The sequence below is a fragment of the Scylla paramamosain genome, chromosome 21, assembly GCF_035594125.1.
Source record: "Scylla paramamosain isolate STU-SP2022 chromosome 21, ASM3559412v1, whole genome shotgun sequence".
NCBI classification, from domain to species: domain Eukaryota; kingdom Metazoa; phylum Arthropoda; class Malacostraca; order Decapoda; family Portunidae; genus Scylla; species Scylla paramamosain.
In genome coordinates, this window is record NC_087171.1 from 17,309,085 (window position 1) to 17,332,499 (window position 23,415).

Here is a 23,415-nt window from a genome sequence, read left to right on the forward strand (position 1 = left end):
TCTGGTGTGAGAGAGAGAGAGAGAGAGAGAGAGAGAGAGAGAGAGAGAGAGAGAGAGAGAGAGAGAGAGAGAGAATAATAGACTGACTGACTAAAATAAGCAAACATTAAACAGACATCATTCAAGGACAAATAGACAGATGATAGTTAAAGACCTTGGGAGTTAAACTAGAAATAGATAAGTTTCCAACATTCTCTCTCTCTCTCTCTCTCTCTCTCTCTCTCTCTCTCTCTCTCTCTCTCTCTCTCTCTCTCTCTCTCTCTCTCTCTCTCTCTCTCTCTCTCTCTCGTACAATCTAGCCTCCTCGTACACAACAATTCAATTCAAACGTAGATGCTGTCTGATGACCACCTTGAAATTCCGTGCCTCAGATTCCCTTCAATTATCTATCCCCAGACTGTCGTGGCTAACTAACCTTTAGAAATGTGGTTGAATAATGAATGGAAGGAAATCGCATATAGTGACGTGCAAGAGGTATGGTGGGTACTGAAATGTATTTATGACTTGTTTATGATGAGGGGAACTAATGCTAATTTTTTGTTGTCTTCCTACAGGTATGTGTGGCATAAACTGTACTTCAAGGAGGAGTGTAAGTATTGTTTGGTTTTGTAAAGGTGAGGAATAATAACGGAGGATAATACTTTTTTTTTTCTATTCCTGTTTTTTTTTTATGATTTTTTTTTTCTCTGTCTCCGTTTTCGTCATTATTGTAACTCTTTCTGAAACATAAACTATATATTTTCTTTTCATATGCTAAGTAGCTAAGGAGTCCGAACAGGGGCACAGCATTAAGAGGGAAAAAAGGCTCAATATGGCGCCCCCAAAGTATTCGAAGAAAGAAAAATTGGGTAGTTTAGTTTCGGAGGTTTAGTTATTCCTCTTTTCGAAGCAGTTCAAGTTGCGGAAGAAAAAAAAAAAACAAATATAGATGGAGAGTTCCCGAGTTATAATTGAAATAGATTAAGGAATGAAAAACGATGATCATGGAAATAACTATAGAAGATGGCAAGAGATGCACTATTGACCTTGTATAATGTTAAGTAAAATGGAAAGGAAGAAATGAAGAAAGAGTGAGTTTTCCATGTAGGTTTTAAAATAAGAGCAATTAACTACACAAATTTTTACCTGTTTGAATTTTTCTCGCCATGAAAAGAACCTGCTGGTGGTTTGAGGCATAGCACTGGCTACCACCGCTGATTATAAGGAAAAATAAATTATCCACAATTCCAAACCTGCTGATACCTTAGAAATATCAACAAGGTTATTCACGTTTCTTTGAACGAAGCCTGCAAAACACACGAACGCCTGTGAAATTGGTGCTCTGTTTCTCGGTCAGAAGCAATAAAGCCGAAGATTACGCAGCGATCTTTTGTATCCTCAAGGAACGAGAGGAGGTGAAGTTTGGAGAGTGGAGTCGATCGTTTGATGTTTCGAAGAGAATCCAGCTTGTATCCCAAGAACGTGCTGTGCCTCATTGTTGCCTCTTGCTTATATATACTTGCAATTCAAGTTTATTTTCACGTGTTTTGTATCCTAGTTATATTTGTGCGCTTTATGAAACCAATGAATATTTCCCAGTGCAAGGAAGAAGTATATCATAGTAGTGCGAACTGATTTGATAGAAATAAAAGAAAATGAAGGAGAATCAAGAAATTATAAAAAGAATTCGAGCTATTTTGATATTCGTGCTGCCGTTCATATTGCTGTCGAGGACTTGATTCACGTCACGGACTTTTTATAAATGCCAGGATAAAACTGTCTTGATAGAAATTGTGTGTGTGAATGCAGCTCAGTGCCCGGGAGTCGGTCTGCTGGATTGGATACTTTTTTTTTTTTAGAGTTTTGCAACTTGAGAGCTCAGGACCACTTGAGGTGACGCGGAACTTTTGCCTTAAAAGTCACTCAGGTTTCACTTTTCTCGTAACTTATTTTACTTTCGTTTCTGCCTGCCGTATGTTACTATATATCCATGGCTTGACTTCAATATCGATCTGTCTTACGTAACCATAAACAGAGAAGATAATCCAATTCATGCATGACTTCAGCCAAGCCAGACACCACATGTCAGTCTCAAACATATGAGTAAAAGAGTTTTTTTTTTTTTTTTATTTGGTGGCCAAGATGAAATCGTGTAACCCTCAGAACACAGCCACTGAAAAAAATGCAGTTAATATTGAAACGTATAATATTTCTGCCTTATACGAGTATTAACAAACCCACATTTTGGTACAGTACTCCTAAAAATCTAGATGGAAGAATTACGTAATAACGACTGAAAAAGAAAAAAAATGTACAACTACGATGAGAGGGACACTCCAGCTCCAGCACCATGACACCTTCCGCATACCAAGCTTCTTCACATCCAGGTCGACTCGTCACCACAGCAACGCCATTTACTGCTTTATCCTCGCATCACTTCGTGGCATGTAGAAGTTATACGTGTTTTCTTTCTTTCTTTTTTTTTATTCTATTTAATCCCACGCGCTATATTGCAGGATTTCAAGCTTCTCTCCCCATGTAGATATATTTGTCTCAGCCACACCCTCGTGCCCCGTATTGCCATTCTTCCTCATGCGGTGAATTTGCAGTATATCGTTGTTTATAGTTCTTTGTGCCGTGTAGCGTCGACCGATATAACCGATTACCACCTTGGGAGTGCATGTGCTGTTTGTTTGTGTGTGTTTGTGTGTGTGTGAGAGAGAGAGAGAGAGAGAGAGAGAGAGAGAGAGAGAGAGATACCGATTTCTTGTTTATTCTCTCTCTCTCTCTCTCTCTCTCTCTCTCTCTCTCTCTCTCACTATCGCATCTCCCCCATCACCCTACACACACCCGCCCCCACCATAATGAAGTGAACCACACAGGGGAACGCAGGACGAAGGGTGCCAGCCAGCCAGTCATCCCAACTTGGCACCCCGTCTTGGCAGGTGGGCCGCGATACCAGTGGGGTTAGTGGAGTGTGGGGAGAGGGAGGGAAGGAGCTCAAAGAATGTAGGGGAGGCTGATAAAGAAAACTGTTAAAGAAAGATATGGGAGGATCGGTGAGGTGAAAAGAAAGTTAGGGAAGAAAAAAAATGGAAGATATAGGAAAGGGAGGAAAAAATAGGAGTTATAGAAAGGGAAAATTTGTTGATGCAAAAAAAAAAAGTTTACTTGGATGAATTTTCTCAGAGGAAGGTGATTAAGAGAACTGTTAAAATGGAGAATTAAGAATATAGGTGAGTTGTAAGACGTAGAGGGAAGGAAAAAGGAAGGTGATCTAAGGAAAATCGTATTGATGATGGTGTAAAGAGGGAAATTTGTACGGAACTATGTTTTGTTGAGCCGTACCCAAAATCTTCTATGCTGCGTCGCCTCACGTGCCACCCTTAACGAAAAACCCACAATGGAAGACAAGGTTGGCATGATGGTTCTCGCTGTACGTGTGTAAAAATGAATTCCCTCTTCGCGTTTTCGTTCTTATGTAGCAATTGTGTGAAGATGAATGAAGTTTTGTGTCGTATGTGTGTGTCTGTGTATATAGGGATTTTGTACATAAGCGGCCATAAGCATACATAACCCGTGCTCCAGGTAACGTCTGAGACACTTGTACTGACGTGCGTTTAAAGTATAGAGTTACGAATTAAAGAGCTGTAGGGAAAATCTTGTACTGAGAATTCATGAACTTTTTTTTATTTATTTTATTTTATTTTTATTTATTTATTTATTTTATTATTATTATTATTTTTTTTTTTTTGCATAAACTTCTGAAAAAGTTCATTCGAGGTGACAACACACGAAGGGCACATGGATGTCAGCAGCAATACAGTACATAGGTATACTCAAGTGGCTGACAGTTACCTTACCTGTCAGCGTGTGTTCCACCTCCACACAATTACAAAGGTTTGCTGGAATTGGGCGAGGGAGTAAATGAGACTCCACGGAGCAATAAAACGACTTAAACATCCCGGAGGAAATCCAGGTCGCACCTTCCTAATCTCAGGCGGCAGGACTCTGAGGAGCGAGAGGCTAAGTTGTCCCAACACTGACAAGAGAAAAGTTAAAAAAAATATATATATATATATATATATATTTTTTTTTTTTTTTTTTTTTTTATGTAGGAAGGATACTGGCCAAGGGCAACAAAAATCTAATAAAAAAAATGCCCACTGAAATGCCAGTCCCTAAAAGGGTCAAAGCAGTGGTCAAAAATTGGTGGATAAGTGTCTTGAAACCTCCCTCTTGAAGGAATTCAAGTCATAGGAAGGTGGAAATACAGAAGCAGGCAAGGAGTTCCAGAGTTTACCAGAGAAAGGGATGAATGATTGAGAATACTGGTTAACTCTTGCGTTAGAGAGGTGGACAGAATAGGAGTGAGAGAAAGAAGAAAGTCTTGTGCAGCGAGGCCGCGGAAGGAGGGGAGGCATGCAGTTAGCAAGATCAGAAGAGCAGTTAGCATGAAAATAGCGGTAGAAGACAGCTAGAGATGCAACATTGCGGCGGTGAGAGAGAGGCTGAAGACAGTCAGTTAGAGGAGAGGAGTTGATGAGACGAAAAGCTTTTGATTCCACCCTGTCTAGAACAGCAGTATGAGTGGAACCCCCCCAGACATGTGAAGCATACTCCATACATGGACGGATAAGGCCCTTGTACAGAGTTAGCAGCTGCGGGGGTGAGAAAAAACTGGCGGAGACGTCTCAGAACACCTAACTTCATGGAAGCTGTTTTAGCTAGAGATGAGATGTGAAGTTTCCAGTTCAGATTATAAGTAAAGGACAGACCGAGGATGTTCAGTGTAGAAGAGGGGGATAGTTGAGTGTCATTGAAGAAGAGGGGATAGTTGTCTGGAAGATTGTGTCGAGTTGATAGATGGAGGAATTGAGTTTTTGAGGCATTGAACAATACCAAGTTTGCTCTGCCCCAATCAGAAATTTTAGAAAGATATATATATATATATATATATATATATATATATATATATATATATATATATATATATATATATATATATATATATATATATATATATATATATATATATATATATATATATATATATATAATATGGTACAGTGAACGATGCCACAGTTGTGTTTCGATATAATTGTTTGTGTAGAGTTCAGCTACCAGTAGAAATATAAAGTAAAAGGCAATGAAAAAAAAAAGTATAGGTAAGTAAAGAAGGACAAAAATATATTAAGATGAAGCGAAAAATGTGAAAAGTATAGAACATAAGAAAATAAGGGAAACTGCAAAAAGACGTCAGACCTACACGCGGCAGTTCCTGTATAAAACTTACCTACCAGTTTCCACCTATCACCCTTGTTCTTGGCTGAGCTTGCAATAAGAGAAAAAAAAAAAATGTGTAGGACTTAAAGACGGAGAGGACGTGTAGAAGTGTGTGCGTGTGGGATGTAGCAGGTGTTGTGGTGTGAACGTAATACTGCGCTGAAAAAGAGAAAAATACTGCGCTGAAAAAAAAAAACAGGACTTTTCTTTTCCTTTCCTGTAAGAGTTTGTTTCCATGGAGACCCTATTCTGGCGGAGATATGACTTTTCATACTTCCTTCCCTTCCAACTCTCTTCCCTACCTCCTCCCACCCGCCGCCCCACCGATGCTCTCTCCACACACACCGGGACAGACACTTCGTTCTCTCTTGTCAGTGTAGCTTGTCAGGAACACCCATTTTTCCCTCTTATAGAAAGTGAAGTCAACATAGATCATCCATTCCCTCATCGCACTGCAGCTTGTATTTCTCGTCTCCTGCATGCGTCAGTGCAGTGTAAATGAATCATGTCCTACGTATCTGTTACCCATCTTACTTTTGAATGTTACTTGTTAGTTATATTTACCCTTTGCTTTACAGATCGCGATACATAATAACCTTACCATCGGGATGTGTTTGTTAAGATACTATACACACTTCTTATTCAAGGGAGACTCTGGATTTACCATTAATAAGTTACCGCCAACGCTTAGTAAGATACAGCATTGTGTTTACAAAAGACACATTCCCTTGGCTGTGGTAGTGGCGGTGCAGGGTGTGCTCGCCTCCCAGTCAGTGAAGCTCTGGCCGGAGCCGCGCGAGGTTACGGAATCCAGCACACACTGTTCCCTCCGGATGAGTGTTGTCTATGGGCTTCATCGATCCCCCGCCCTCAAGAAGCGACCACTGGAGACCTTTGCTTCCTCTGCCACCATCACCACCTCTAGACCACCACCCTGTCGCCACCACAACACCACCACCCACCTACGCCATCATCCCCGTCAGGATACCGCCACAATTCTACCGCCACCCACTCATTAGCACTACTACACTGCCATCTCCCGGCCGTCCCAGTAACCGGTTTTTCCACATCCTCGCCACAGTTCGACTAATCTGCTACCGTCACACACTACCCCCTTCATTCAACACCACCACCTCGTTTCTGTCACCAACACCATTGCAGTACCTCTGTCAGTACCACTATCCACCACTTCCATTCCAATCCTTCTGTGTCATCCACCACTGAACACCACTCAAGTCAGTCTCTCCTGCTATCACCACCAACGCCACCACCAATGGCGTCACTGTTGTTGTCACTGCTGCTGCCACCACCTCCGCTGCTGACAACACCAGCACCACCGTCACGCTAAATATACACCAGTTAATGGTTGTCTTACACGATCACATCTGCTTACATCTTGTAGAGGGTGAATGGCTCAGTGGCTCGGCACCATGCCCTGGACGGTTCTCATCTTAAACAACGTGGTTCAAGTCACACTTTCCACCGGCTGCTCTCAGTAAAGTGGTTACCTGATAAATGTACCCTAAGAGGAGCATCGTGAATTATTTGTTTTGAGTTAGTCTTGGGAGGTCTTGTTGCTGCCTGAGTCACGCGTGGGGGCGGTCCCCTGCACTGGCTTCTTGTTGTGTTGAGTGCGGTGAGCAACACCACATTTATAAAACTGCACTCGTGTGTGTGTGTGTGTGTGTGTGTGTGTGTGTGTGTGTGTGTGTGTGTGTGTGTGTTTGTGTGTTTGTTTGTTTGTTTGTTTGTGGGGGGGGGCGTGAGTGAATGCGTGTTTTGTTAGTGAAAATCATTGAAAAGAATTCCGCTGCACAAGCAGAATAGTAAATACATATTGTTTGGGCGGAGACGTGAGGGTGAGGGTCGGTAGTGGGTGAAGCCACCAGAGAACAGCGAGGGATCCACGCCCCCTGGTGACCGTGGACCCAAAGTGTAGCTTCAGTCTGTACAATGGATACGTATTGATTACAACTCGAACGCTCCATCCCGCCAGACGAGCTATTTTTTTTGTGAGTCTAACAAAGGATTCATATTGATAGCGTTAATGTTTCAATATTGGCGTGAGTATCAGGAGTGCCTTCGTGGCCACCAAAACGTTATGCAGTAACACGTATAAATTAAGAAAATTGCGACGAAGCGTCATTTTTGTGATTGTGTAATATATTTGTTTTTCTATCAAGTATTTTCAGTTGATCAGAAAGTTGTATGGTGAGCGATCACATGAGAGAGGCGATCTTACGGAAACGCAAACACGTGATTCCGCCAGCAATTTCCGCCGGCGGTTGAGTATTTTCGTCTCTGAGCGATATGTAATTACCGTCATGTTACACCCCTCCCTTCTTCCACTAAAGGATCAGACAGGTGGAGTACCAGTAAAGGCAGGGCATTACCTCAGGCAAGGCAATATAACCACTACCACTGAGAAAGATTGTTCAAGTCAGCAAAGGCCGTGATCGATTTCCAGCGACATAACAACCGTCTGAAAAAGAAAAGAGGAGATTAAAGGGGGAAAAAAAATGATGATTTATAAGAACTTTTTGTGGTGAGACCTTTGGTACATGAGGCCTGAACGTGTGTGGTGAGGCAGTGACTGGCGTGATAGCTGTTGGCACTTGGCTCGCGGTGTTGTGATCTTTTTTATCTCAGCTGTGTCCACGCCCAGTGTGCCTGGTGTCTGGGTGTCGCCACGTGCCCACGAACACGTCTTTGCTCAGGCTGCCTCAACTGAAATATTTCAATAGTGAAGACATGATTAAGTTTTTCCATAGTTGATTAATATATGTTTGGAACTGCAGGAAGTATAAATAGTGTATATTCCTGGAATTTTATACCTTTAATAGATGAGATGTTGCAGTAAACTATGTTAAGAGTAGAAACAGCAGCATCTCCCCTCTATCAGTGTATGATTTATTAATTTGGTGTGTGTGGTGTGTGTGTGTGTGTGTGTGTGTTGTGTGTGTGTGTGTGTGTGGTGTGTGTGTGTGTGTGTGTGTGAGCACAGAATATAAACATTATCACTCGTTCCTTACGACGTTAATAGTCACACACTAAAAGGGGATCAGTGCTTCTCTTCCACTGTATGCATCTGAAGTAACAAGGATAGAGGTATCATCATCATCATCATCATCATCATCATCATCATCATCAACGGCCTTCGTAAATCAACCAGTCATACAGTAATTCTTCGTGAAATGCTAAAATGTGCCCTAACGAACAGAATGAAACAATTGCCCTGTAAACCTAACATCCATCAACAACTCCAATATCTCACCAGCATTGATTACCGACAAAAATTTGTTGAACCCGGAAACCACCTACTGTTGCCTGTCACTACTTACCCAGACCGATGGCGGAGGCTTGGACGGAGTGCTGCTGGGGTTGCTGGGAGTGCTGCGCCTTGAAGTGCACTACAGAACCTGTTTAAAAGACGCCCCTTTTTCCGCCTGCCCGTCAGTGTCTCAGAAGTATTAAAATGTCTTGATAATATGAGGAGGAAACTTCAGGAGTGGTAGCCATTATGTAAATGTAAATGACATGCAAAGTGTTGTGCGCCTTCGGAAGTCCAGCAGTGAATGCCATTGTGTATACGTGAGCATACAAAGTGTCGTCTCTTTTATTGTTCGAAGAATATGTTGAGTTGAATGAACAAGCAAACAACAATCTGTTAATGGATGGTTCGTGCTAGTTGCTTTATGATCACGTTTTATTGTTATGAATAACAGTATTTAAAAGTGATAAGTATACATTAAAATGCCTTATTAATGGCTAGATGTATTGAAGGCCAGCTGTCTTGAAATCGTTAAACAAAAGTACAATTTTTTTTCTTTTTTTCTAACTAAATGCTTTGCTAATTGTGGAATGTTCCAAAAGCTGCAGTCTGTTCGGGAAGCGGGATAATGTTGAGCGCCCCCGCCTTTCATAATTAACATTTGGGTATTGACTGAGTCTGGCACGCTGCCACGGCCCCAGTGACGCATGGCGCGGCTCGGCTCGTTGGCATCATAACTTAGGAAATTAAGAATGAACATTTCTTGTTTAATCCTCCATTAACAAACACTCGCAGCATAAAAGTTTGAATAATGTGTGTGCGTGTGTGTGTGAAGGGGGAGAGAGAGAGAGAGAGAGAGAGAGAGAGAGAGAGAGAGAGAGAGAGAGAGAGAGAGAGAGAGAGAGCAAAACTAGCACGAATATAAGTAGCCATCATTCTTTCATCGTACGTCTATTGATTCTGTAGACAACTCTATAAAAAAATAAGCAAAGGTCGAATAGAAGGTAGGTACAGTGCAGAGAGAGAGCGAGCAGACAGCCAGAAATCATTCCCAAGAAATCATTCCGAGTAGAAGCCAGGTAAGAGTCGCCTCTCGGTGTAGGTGAGGGTGTCAAGGAACGCCTTAACCATCTTAGAGTTAGTACTCACTTGGGGTTACATCACCCACTGGAGAAAAGGGGAAGAAGTACGCCTCATAAGTGTTGCATCATCTAAACTTAAGTAATATTTGGTAGATAGACGAAGCCATATTATGTACTGTGAAATGTAGTGATTTAGTTTTTTATGCCTAGAAAAGTTAAGTTCTTGTGTAGTGTTAGCGTAATGAAGAGCTTTTCAGGAATTTCGTGTCGAGAAGAATGGAATGGTTTTGTTTTATCTCGTTTTTATTGATCTGTACTGGAAACAGAGAACTATTTAACCTGCAATGAAAAATAACGTAATAAAAATAGTCTTGTTTTCAGGTGTACATTTATACTTGTTCTTTATGTACAGAAAGTTTGAGGTAAGTTTTTTTTTTCTTTCTTTTTTAAGTATCGAAAATGGAAGAATTTTAATCTTTTCAAGTTTTCGGAAAAGCTTAAAAGTATTGAGTTTTGTAATGCAGAGAAATTAGAGAAGTTCTAACAGCGTTTGATGTAATAGACTCAATTATTGTTTCCGCAAAGAGGGCAGGGAGATTTGAGGTTGGGAGTAAATCACACTGGAATTCCGTAAGTGTTGCTTCACGAACGGGACTTCACAGCGGCACCACTACTTTAACCCTTTGATATAAGCGTGATTCTCGCCCTTTTAAAAGATGAAAGAACGCGTGTGGAAAAGAAAAGAAAAAAATTGTTTAACGCATAACTTTACTTACGATGAGATGAAGAAGCTTGTGATGATGGTGATGAAGATAATGGTGATAATGGTGACAATAATGATGATTGAGATGTGTGGAGAGAGAGAGAGAGAGAGAGAGAGAGAGAGAGAGAGAGAGAGAGAGAGAGAGAGAGAGAGAGAGAGAGGAAAAGCCCATGCATGCAATGATTTGTGCAGCATCAATTACAATAAATCGAAAACATATCTAACCGTGACAAATGCATGTCAGTAAACATTCACAGAACGGTTGTTGCAAAATTAAGTTACATTCTGAACTGTAATATAATTTACGGTAAATGAATCAGCTGTTTTTCACTGTATGTATATATATATATATATATATATATATATATATATATATATATATATATATATATATATATATATATATATATATATATATATATATATATATTACAGCACACCGCATTTTATTCATCATGTAATACGTATCTTTGTTCTCTCTCTCTCTCTCTCTCTCTCTCTCTCTCTCTCTCTCTCTCTCTCTCTCTCTCTCTCTCTCTCTCTCTCTCTCTCTCTCTCTCTCTCTCTCGCACATTCATAAATACACACACTAAAATAAAATCCCACAGTAATTTTACATCTCTCATAAATTCTGTCAGTGTTTTGACATTTTCATTCATACAAACTTTCAACATTTTTTCCCGCTTTATTCCATCTGCTCACCTTAACTCTTCCAAGAATATCACCACCACTATTAAAAAAAAATCTTCCCCCATCTCCCCCTTCCACCTCGTACTCTCACTCTTCCCCTCCCCCCACCCCCTCCTCCTCCTCCACCTCCTTCCTGACGTTCGATCCTCCTCATCATTCATCTCGGAAATCCTGAGGTCTTGTGTCTGGAGGTATCGAGCAAGTGGCGGTGTGGCAGTGTTGGTGACGGGGCCCAGTTGGTCTGTGGCAGTGACGGGAGGAGGGTCGTGGGTGAGGACTGGCTGGCACGCGGCCTCACGCTGTCGTAGTTCGTGTTTATGTTCCTCGGATGGTAGTGGCAGTGGTGGTGCTGCTGCTGCGGGGTGTATGTGCAGCTGTGGGTGTTTGTGCGGTGCTGGTGTTACCGTGCTGTGGGTGTGTTTGTTTCCTTCACCCCATGCAGCAGCCTCTAATCTCGGGTATCCACGCACGGTTACGTACACCCATGGTTGTGTTAATACGTGGAAAGTGAAAATTCCCGTGCAGGAAGTGATGTTTGTGTGTTCAGTGTCGACCCAACGATCCCCTGTGCTAGTGGAGGAAAGTGTGAGCCTGGGAATGGTATCGACAGGAAGAAAAAATATTTAAGTGGTGTTACACGTGCCTGAAGGAACTGCGGGACCAAAGGAAAGTGTCCAAGAAGAGAGTGAAATAGACCTGCTTTTTGTCAATTGTTTTTAAGGAATACGTGTGACCTGTGAACAGTGTCTCTTTCTTTTTTTCCTGTGTAGCGGAGTAGAGCGCAGAGCAAAAATAGTCGGGTGATGAGAGCATGGCGAAGAGAGAAGAAAAAAGGTTTAGTGTTGTAAGGTTGGGAAAAAATTACGATTTAGTTGTTTGTTGCCAAGTTCCTCGTGGAGTAGCTTCCGCCTTTCCTTGGTTCATTTGCCTTCTTGTCCGAAACTGCCCCTTCACTGGCTATAGACTGAAGGGTAAAGCTATATTAGGGGAGGAAAGAGAAAGGCGGAAAAGGAAGTGTGTGATGAGTTTGTTGTACATATACCCAAATATACCAAGAGATCTGTCATCCAGCAGTGATTATATCTGCTTAGCTACTGCTGTGAATAAACGAAGTCTGCTGGCACTAGATGAGAGGAATGAGGAAGAGAACGGGAAGAAAAGGCGAAATAAAGGAAATAAAGGAAGAAAGTAAGAGAAAAAAGAAGGATGAGAGGTAGGAGTAGAAAACGAAATACGTAAACAAAGCCAGGAATAAACAAAAAAACGAAAAATATACTCAAAACCTCATGATAAACTTTTACCGCTTTTAGATAACACCATAGAATTATAAAGAAAATATCACATGTTATCCTTCACGTGTTACCCGTCTGTCCAACTTTTCAAACTGCTGATGTGGGGAATGTTGCTCCATTGTTTGGTATTGAAAACCAGACAGATACTAATATTATGCCTTTTTTTTCCGGTTTGATTCCATGTCATTACTACTCGTCACAGCGTCAGAATTCTCTCTCTCTCTCTCTCTCTCTCTCTCTCTCTCTCTCTCTCTCTCTCTCTCTCTCTCTCTCTCTCTCTCTCTCTCTCTCTCTCTCTCTCTCTCTCTCTCAGGTCTAATTTTGTGGACGTGGTTTTAATATCTTTTAATCTTGTTTTCGTTTTGATGTTTTCATGGTAAGATACAAAATGTGTAGCTTGTTTGCATTTTCTACATTACTCTGGTTCTTAATGAAATGCAGTGAAAAGGTGCCTTCAGTATTCCCTAGACTTTTACATTAAGCCTTAGTTTGCTCCTCCTAATTGGTCTTTGAGGAGCAGCACTGGTGATGGAAACTTTCGTTACACTTTATTTTTTATCTGCGTAACATGACTTTGAAATCTAACAAGCTACTCACGACTTAATTTTCTACAGCAATACAATACGTACTTTAGTTAGTCACTATAAATTGATTGTAGGAAATAGTAGTCCTAGATAACTCTCTCTCTCTCTCTCTCTCTCTCTCTCTCTCTCTCTCTCTCTCTCTCTCTCTCTCTCTCTCTCTCTCTCTCTCTCTCTCTCTCTCTCTCTCTCTCTCTCTCTCTCTCTCTCTCTCTCTCTCTCTCTCTCTCTCTCTCTCTCTCTCTCACTTTCACTCTAATTAAACTTTCAGGACATGCAAAGTTCAGAGAGACCAGTAGAAAAGGTTATTCGTCCCATAACATCCTCTACTTTTGTTTACTTGAGGAGGAAGATGAGCCGCTAATGCTACCCGTGCGCCGCTTCCTCGTCCTGCCAAGTAGTGAGTGGCCGTGTTGTACAGTTTGCCTTCCACCAGTTGTTGGGTTGGTTAGGGTATAACATCTGCGTGCGACAAAGTGACAATTCGTTTTGGTGGTGATTCTCTCTCTCTCTCTCTCTCTCTCTCTCTCTCTCTCTCTCTCTCTCTCTCTCTCTCTCTCTCTCTCTCTCTCTCTCTCTCTCTCTCTGAAAAAGGGTTAAATTCCCTTTTTATTTTGTAACCAACGTTTTGCAAATATTTCCCTCCTTTTAATACCATGGCTTTATTCTTTTATTTGTTACAACTGGTGTTCTATAAATAACCGTATGCTCTCTCTCTCTCTCTCTCTCTCTCTCTCTCTCTCTCTCTCTCTCTCTCTCTCTCTCTCTCTCTCTCTCTCTCTCTCTCTCTCTCTCTCTCTCTCTCTCTCTCTCTCTCTCTCTCTCAGAATAGTAAAATTTAAATCACAGTCTCCTTCCCCTTGATGCATCACAAGACAATGCGAGTAAATTGCACCAGCCTCGCCCTTTGTCCAATACGTCAGTTATCCATCACGTCACTTGCGCTCCTACAGCACAGCAGGCCCGCGGAAACATTGATACCCTGACGAATGCAGTACCGAACGTCAGGTGTGGGTTCTTCGTGAGTGGATACGTTGACAAGAGGGAAGCGACAATTCCACCGATCATCCTTTGACAGTACAACGAGTCCCCAGTGACGCATACAAAGAACATGTGTCACTAAGACTTATTCGTGTGTCCGCGTGGCTTTGGGGTACACGACTCGGCTCTCGCGGTCTGAAGGATGCGAGTATGCGATCTTAGTTCAGGCAGTTCCTCGGTGGGAGAAATAGTGTTCTGTCTTAGTTGTATCTGGTCACGTATGATATCGGTGGTACCCTGTCTATCACCTAGTTTATTATTAATGACTTAGGTAGAAGACTTGATGGTAATGTGTTCTGTTGTAGCCTTCATATGACTTCCATAGCACCCAGTCATAACTCATTCAGTTTTATCAACATTGGTTTACGTAGGAGAATTCCAGCTAAATGTTTTCAGCGAGTTAAGACAAGACAAAGCGAGGAGCAGCGACACAATGAGCATAGTAAAAGAATCTACACGTGTAAATAATAGGTTTAATCTCATAATAAAGGCATTGGTACTTGGCAGTAAGTGTTGGCATGACCGCACCCCCTTGGCTTATGTTGTGAAGAAATGTATAGTGCACATTCTCAAGAGTAAGCAAACACACACACACACACACACACACACACACACACACACACACACACACACACACACCATAATAATAATCATCATCATTGTATCCTTCCCTTCTCTCAGAGCCGCAATGATTAGTAAACACAACACGATCAAGTACTATCTTCACTTTGTATCTCCTGTATCCCTTCTTTCCTCCTTTTCCCAAAATCTACCGGTCCCTTGCACGTAGATTGGACCGTCACACGCACGCCCGGCTAGACATCCTTCACTCGGGGAGGTCAAGACTTTCTTCGACTTACACTCCTCCAGATCCTGTCTCCTTCCCTCACCCTCTAATATATTGCCATCCGTCTCCTGGAAGGGCTTAACTGCCTCCTCGATGGCACGGGTGCTTGTCTTGGTCCCTTTTTTTTTTTTTTAAGGCAGTAAATCTTCCCCTTTTTTCCCCCCAGTCGTACTTACAACAATATCCCGTTTGTGAGAAAAGGAAGAAAGGAACATCCCTTCAGTGTAGAACTTATCTTTCATCTTCAGTGTATTCGTACTACTACAAAAGTTAGGTTAGGTTAGTCTCTCTCTCTCTCTCTCTCTCTCTCTCTCTCTCTCTCTCTCTCTCTCTCTCTCTCTCTCTCTCTCTCTCTCTCTCTCTCTCTCTCTCTCTCTCTCTCTCTCTCTGTCACAGCAATTACGGTCCTCCTGCAATCCTACGGTTCCTCTTCCTTTTTATCAAAGTCGTGTTAAATCAACTGAAATGTGCACCTCTCGGATTTATATTTCTACTTTCTTTTCTCTTATACCCCGAGAAAATTCAATGATGTGAGTGTTGAGGCGTCCTCTTTCTCCTCCTCTTCTTCTTTCTCTTCCTCTTCTTTCTTTTCCAGTTCCTCCTTATCAACATCATTATCTTTATCAATATTAAAAAGCTGTTTCCATTACAAGCCACTATTCAGAAAGTGTTCAGATAAATGCTATTCAGCTGGTACATGATACAGGAAGTTGAAATTTGGAATCTAAAACAACTATGAGTTTTTGGGTCACTGACTACATTCTTTATTCAGTGGAGAGCAAAGTTAGCAAAGGAATATACTTTATTATTTTCACTCATTTCTTTCCAAGTGGTTGTCATTGAGAGGAAAGCAAGATCCAGGACAACCAGCAGTCTTAAGGGGTAATAATGCATTGTATTTGTAAGTCAGCAGTCACGTGTTATATAGTAAGGCACAATGCATCGGGGTTTCTACCTCCAGTGGCGGCTTTTCACGAGGAAGCCCCGTCATAGGGGATATGGAAGCACCCACACGGGAGGGCGTGGTGCCAACACTCGCCGTCCCTCTTCGTCATGGTGAGAGAGTTCGCCATTTGGTTCACGACTTCCTATTTGGCAAAGCGCTGTTCGCAGTCCGTCCTTCTCTCGCTGGACTGTTCCCTGATCCGATCCCCCGTCACACACACACACACACACACACACACACACACACACACACACACACACACACACACACACACACACACACACACACACACACACAGCTGTCATGATGGTACTGCGACTGTCAGCTTCGTTCGCCGTTGCCTATGTTCTCATCATTATTTCAGGATTACTACTGCGTCTAGTTGTCTTGTTTTGCTGCGATCCCAGATACCCAGCTCCGCTTACTGCTGACGATTACTTTAGTTTACTCTTGACTCTCATAGAAATTCTGGATCCTGTGATAATTGTACTTCATTGCTTCATAGATTACTACATCCTCGGCACATTTTTTTTCTAGTACAAGGAACATTTAAGAAGCAGGTTTAGAGATTGATAGAGGTGTATTTTCTTGGTTAATAGTACAGTCTCTTGGTTTTTGTTGCATCGTGTGTGTGTTTCAGTGAAAAAGAAAGAGAAATGGTAAGTGAGGGGACAACGGGCAGGCAAAGAGGCCCTGAAAGGAATGGGGTACAGCCAATAACGGATGGGAGGCAGTAAGAGGAAAAGAAAGACGTTGAGAAAGGAAGGCGGGTCATTACAGGCTGCTGGAGAGCCCTTGGTCCATTGTCGCCCTTCTGACACAAGCCCTGTTTCTCAACCTGAAATGGGTTAAGCCTCCTCCTCCCTCCTCCTCCTCCTCCTCCTCCTCCTCCTCCTCCTCCTCCTCCTCCTCCTCCTCCTCCTCATAAATTTCATCCACTGCAGGTCAAATGTTTTGTCTTGGTTTCTCCCATTCAGCAGTTTATTGGTTGGTCGTCTATAAGTCATCTGTTCGACTTATCTGTTTTCGCTTCCACGTCTTCATCTTTGTTCCTCGTGTCCTTTATTTTCTCCCTTTCATGAAAATCGAATTGTGAAACATTTTCCTACATTTTTTTTTTCGATGTTTTCATATGCTGCAACTTGGGTATCTACACTTTTTTTTTTTTTAATAAGTTTAAATTTTACCTTTCGTTGTGTGTGTGTGTGTGTGTGTGTGTGTGTGTGTATGTATGTGTTTGTTTGTGAGCGCGGGCCAGACTTGGTATTGAAATCTCACATCACAAAGGTTAATTGGATTTTCGAAGTATTTCATTACACAGTGGAGTTATTGCTTGCTTGTGAACGTTGGTGGTCGTGATGTGGAATCCTGCCACTGTCTTTGTCGACGTTGTAGTGTTTGAATTTGTCTCGCTCGTTGTCTCTTTATAGGAAAACTTCATGTTTCCAATAATAGTGAAAGTTTAGATCTTTCACACACACACACACACACACACACACACACACACACACACACACACACACACACACACACACACACACACACACACACACACACACACACACACACACCACACACAAGACAGCCACTGAAGGAACACCAAAATAGCTTGTGGAAATTAAAGTAATCTCTCTTTTCTGTGTATTTTGTGCTGACTTATTTCCTTAAAAAGCTTGAGTTGCCTTAAGTATAGCTTGTCTTTACTAAGCTGAGCAAAACAATTAGGAGAGGCGGAGGTTTGTGAGGAAATACTCTTTGGTTTTTACTACATGCAAACAAAATTCACAACTTAGTTATCTGATTCACCAGGATATTTTTGAGCTTGACTTATTGAATCTTATTTTTTGCCATAGCATTTCTACCTTTCTCTTGAAGCCATACCTTCCTTCTTCATTTCCACCCTTCATCTCTTCCTGTATTCTCTCTTTTATCTGATACTCCCTCCCTCGTTACGACCATCCCCTGCCCTTTCCTGCCGTTCTGCTCCCTTGTGGCGTGTAAACACATAGGGCAGGCCACAGCCTTAGGGCGGCCGAATAATCGATGGAAATGGGGAGACGAGCTAGGCCTTTCGTGTCCCCAGAACTAGCGGGCAGTGTGGAAGTTGAAGCCAGACAGGAAGGAAGAAAAAATAACGATGACTAGGAAGTAATAGAGGAGAAACTAACGTAACTTGTGGCTAGTAAGGTTCCTCTTCTCCACTGTTCTGTTTTCTTTAGCGTTTGGCAGTTGTTCTCTCTTATATTCCACGTTACTCGTATCTTTCCATTCAGACTTGTTTGCGTGTAAGGTCAGGAGGGGAAGCAAGGAAGTTGGTACTATTAATAAAAAGGAAAAAAAAAAAGATACATGCTGACACTTCCAACGACTTGCACCTTGAATGTATTAATAGAGTGACGGACGACAGTGGGCTTGATTTAATGGTGTCCGTTATGATGAGGGTGATAGTGATATAAGTAATGATAATGGCGATGATAATGATGGTGGTGGTGATGATGATGATAGCCATAGTAATGAAAAGAGGAAGAAGAAGAAGAAAAGGAGAAAATTAACTTTAGCCTTTTACCTTTATCGCCCGAGTCCCCTCCCGGCACACATGCACACGGAGAGAGAGAGAGAGAGAGAGAGAGAGAGAGAGAGAGAGAGAGAGAGAGAGAGAGAGAGAGAGAGAGAGAGAGAGAGAGAATCTGCCTGAGGGTACTAAGCGAGGTGTATTGAGGCTTTCTCTCTCTCTCTCTCTCTCTCTCTCTCTCTCTCTCTCTCTCTCTCTCTCTCTCTCTCTCTCTCTCTCTCTCTCTCTCTCTCTCTCTCTCTCTCTCTGTGTGTGTGTGTGTGTGTGTGTGTGTGTGTGTGTGTGTGTGATGTGTGAAGAGAGAGAGAGAGAGAGAGAGAGAGGAGCTACGTAGGTGCCTGTCAAAAAGAAGAAAACACCAAGCAAGAATTTGAGGAAGAGAACGAGACCTGTTTATAAGCACCTTCTTTCACAACACACTCACAAGACACGACGAAAATATGTGCCTGTTTCTCCTCCCATTGGACATTCTTCACTTCTTCCAACCTTCCCCACACACCAAGCAGGACCGAGGGCTGTAAATTGAGTGAAGGAGGAGTTTGAAAAGAGAAAGAACACTAAAACGCTAAATGCCATCCTATATTGAGATAAGTGGGAGAGATTTTCAAGCATCAAGCACCGGTTAGGTTTTTAGAAGTGCGGACAGTTAGGTATTTTGGTACAGAGAGACCGAGAAAAGGAAAGAAAGAGGAAGAGACAAAGAGACAGATTAAAGGCCAAGAGGAAGACAGACCTTCAGACAAATATGATAGTAAAGTTGAAAAAATAGAGGAGTGATGAGGTGGAAAGGGTATGACGAAGATAAACATTACTAATTGACTGACCCCGCTGCTCCAACCAGATGGAAGGACGAACGTGGCGTGAGGAAGACAATGAGAGATAAAAGGCTGAGGGAGGTGAAACTCTGACAGGCACTGGGCGGCTTGTGTGTGTGTTTGTGTGTGTGTGTGTGTGTGTGTGTGTGTGTGTGTGTGTGTGTGTGTGTGTGTGTGTGTGTGTGTGTGTGTCCTTGGGGAGCTGTGCAATGACCCAGGAAAGAGTTATGCTGAAAGGGAAGCTCACGTAATGACATACAGACATACAGACAGACAGATGAAGGCACACGCTCGATCAAACACGCAAGATAAGCAGACAGATAACTCAAGAAACACAAACTGACGGACAGATGTACAGACACACCGGCACAGAAAATATAAGAGAGAATAAACAAGAGTACGAAGACATTCCCGCCAAAATTTAAAGGTTTTCATCCCTCCTTCTGCATCAAGTATTTAATCCCTGGTGTATTTTCTCCACACACACACACACACACACACACACACACACACACACACACACTCTTTTCGCCTTTTAAAAAATAGCGGTGTTTTCGTCCTCGCTGCGTGTAGGCGGACGAAACCATGGCCTGAAAATTACTTTACAGAGAAAATAACCTAATTCAACTGAGCATCAGCGATCTAAGAGAGAGAGAGAGAGAGAGAGAGAGAGAGAGAGAGAGAGAGAGAGAGAGAGAGAGACAATTACTTAGACTCTGTAGGAAAGCAAGACGGAGATGCACAGCAGGACAAACACTGGAGAAAAAATATGGGGACAGCATTAAGAAAAGTTACAAGTTTCAGTGAAAAGCAGAAGGGAAGGAGGAGGAGGAGGAGAAGAAGAAAAGGGCGCAGGAGGAGGAGGAGGAGAAGGAGGAGGAAGACAAAGGTGACAGGATCTTGGGGGAAAAAAAGGGAGGAAATGGAGAAGGATATGGAGGGGAAAGAGAAGAATAATGACTAGAAAGTGTAAAAATGGAACGAAAAGAACGAAGGAAGACCTGGGCGGAAAGTCTGAAGGAGGACGACGACGACGACGACGACGACGAGGAGAAGGAGGAAGGAGGACGAGGAAGGAAAAAAAGACAGGAGGAGAAATGGAGGATAAAGATGAGTTACTAGAAAAAGCAAAAATTAAAGGATATAACGAAAAGTGAATATTTGGTAAAGGGGAAGGAAAATATGGAGGAGGAGGAGAAGGAATGCGAGGAGAAAGAAGAGGAGGAGGAGGAGGAGGAGGAGGAAAGGGAAAACATCCTGACTCAGCGTGGAATGAAATCCTGCTTTTGGAGTCTTGCCAGAAACACTTTATCGTTTGCTCCCTATCTCCTATGGACACCAGTTCAACACGTAAAGCCACGCCCAAGGACCCAACGAACTTCTGCTGGCGAGACGGGGCCAAAATACTGTAGAACATAAGGATAGAAATAGATGCTCAAATAGACTTGTACAACTGACTGCACTACAGACGGATCTTTTAAATTTGTTTACATATTTTAACGTTACTGCTCTTTTTTTTTTTTTTCTTACACTTTCATGGTGCTTTTGTCACTCTGTCTTGCCTGCCTTGTGACATATCTCTTCCTTCTTCCCTTTATTTTTATTTTATTCATTTTTTTAAGAAAAGTTACACATTTTCACGGGATGGATGTAACACAATCACAACGTGCAGTAGACATGCTGGCGTTAGTATTCATAACATTATGTAAATAACCTTGCTATGGGAATTGTAACGATGAAGATTTATACTTGCATACATCTACACGACGTAGGAACAGACAAGCGTACGGACAGAGGCAGAGAGACGGACAGAGAGAAAACAGAGACAAAGACAGACGCACAAAAAAAGACAAAAACGGACACAAAAAAAGATAGATGAATACAAAGGCATATCAGACGTAGATAAAGAAAAGATAGTTACAAATTTTCAACGGAACAAAGATTACAATCAAGAGGAAAAGTAAGAGAAGGAGGAGGAGGATTATATAAGGCAAGACGGTCAGATAAGGAAGGAAAGTAAGGGAAAGAAATATGAGACAAATTGCTAATGCATGTCATTGGCGGCAGCGAGGCGCCAGGCGGGGTTGTTTGTGCGTTGAAGGCTGTCTGATTGAGTCCGGTGGGAGGGAACCAAGGAAAGCAAGGAGCAGAAAGTGGCGATCGCGAGGCACTTTATTCCTCACCTTCGTCCAAAGAATTTTGATTTATGAAGCTTAGATGTGACAGAATGATTGGCTGCCCCTCACCCCCGAGACACACAGAGAGAGAGAGAGAGAGAGAGAGAGAGAGAGAGAGAGAGAGAGAGAGAGAGAGAGAGAGGGGGGGGTAATATATGGAGTGGCGGGAATGTTTCATTACTTTGCTCATACATGTAGAATTAATCCAAAATAATCAAATCAACCTGTTTCTAATACTTTAGCAATCATCTTCCCTCCTCCTCCTCCTCCTCCTCCTCTTCCTCTTCCTCTTCTTCTTCTTCCTCTTCTCTTTCTTTCCATCTCTCTTCCTCTTTTCCTTCCTCTCCATGTCCCTGTGCTGTGATCCTTTCCTTCTCTTGCGCCAAATGACATGCTTACTCACTCTAGCAGCTAATATATTATTATCATTCTTACAATAACACATCTCTTAGTACTTGTGCATAATATTCCTTGTTCCTCTTCCTTCTCCTCACATAATTCAATTTCCCTTTGCTCCCCTTTTCTTCCTATTCCTCCACCTCCACCTTTCTTTAACTCCTACACCTCCATCCTTTCTCATCACCTTTCCCCCCACGCCTGACGTCCCAGGAGATTGCACAACACATAGCACTGCGTCGAGACATCTAGGGCTGCGACTCTCCCCACCTGGGCCTCCTGTGTCTACGTAACCCTGAGGCGACATGTGCACTAATCCCATGAGCTTCCATTTGTCATCAGTCGAAAATAGCAGTTTGTTGGATGATTTATTAATGAAGTTCATCTGTATATCCATGTTACGCCCTCCGTATCTCAGCACTTGTTAAGGATGAGTTGGTGCAGATGGGATTGCTGTAAGTGAGATTCTTTTTTTGTATACGCGTATGTATGTGCCCTTCGAGACAACGTAGAGATTATTGATGACTCGGGAGCAGGATGGTGGTGATAGTAGATCGGGTGTAGGCGGTGGTGGTGGTGGTGGTGGTGGCAAGAAGGAGAAGACAGACCATGTGTGTGTATGGGCGTTTATATGAAAGCATGGGATAAAATATTAATGGAAACGTAACCTTCTTTGAGAAAACTTTCCTCCTATTAAATCAGCGTTGAGTTATCCTGATTTCCCCACACTGAAGCTTTGGCGTCGTGTTCTGCTCACCGACCTTCATCTAGCACGACCTCTCCTTAATGGCCAGGCAGGTGGTGGCGATTAGAGGCACCGGAGCCAATTTCACAGCGACTCCCCCTGGGATGCTGTACGAGCCCCTGGTGGTGAAGGGGAGCGGATGAGGAAGGCGGGAAGGGAGCGCTCTAATAGGAATGACTGAGGCAGAGTCGGATAGAGAATAATTAGGAAGGAACTGAAATAGGGACAGACAGGAACTCACAACTAGAGGAAAGACAGCTATCATGGAGGACTGTAGAAGATGGGAGAAGGAATGAGGGACGATAGCAGTGTGAGGGAATGAAGGAGGGATGGAAGAGAAAGAAAGAAATAGTGCAACCAAACCGGGAAGAAGAGCATAATAAATCCCAAAAGACATATACGTCAAGATGAGACCTGAATCTTAACTCAGCGCAGTAAAGAAGGAATGAATTATGCAAACAAAAATGTGGCAGAGGGAGCTGGAGCAAGACTGCGGTAGGGGAGGGAAAGGGGAGTGGAATTGATAAGAGGGGAGGGGCGTGGAGGGTGGGAGTGCAAAGGGAAATGGATGCAGAGAGAAATGGGAGGATTCACCTTTAGTAACACTGCACAAGATTTATTCACAACCACTCTGTATAATTCTCCTCTGATATCGCTCTCCCTTTTCATTTGCATCCCTTCGTCCGCCCGTGTGTGTGCAATGAGCCGAAGCAGAAAACGTGGAGCAGGAACGTGGGTTTCTGTAAGCTTTTCGTCAACCTTACCATACTCGCGGCCTTGACCCTTCTAAAAGACAGATCTCATAATTCTTACAGGGATTTCGCAACTCAAAACGTGACTTCTCTTTCGCGTTATCCCGAGTGTCTTCCTATCTAAGACTTTACCTTCACTAGTAATTACCTTCTGTATATGTAATTCTCTTCAGATGTCAT

General features: G+C 42.6%; 1 protein-coding gene across 2 annotated transcripts in view; it reads left to right on the forward strand.

The window, feature by feature from the left end:
• Positions 1-23,415, forward strand: part of LOC135111130 (uncharacterized) — a 49,911-nt gene that overhangs the window by 2,408 nt on the left and 24,088 nt on the right. The window lies entirely within an intron of this gene.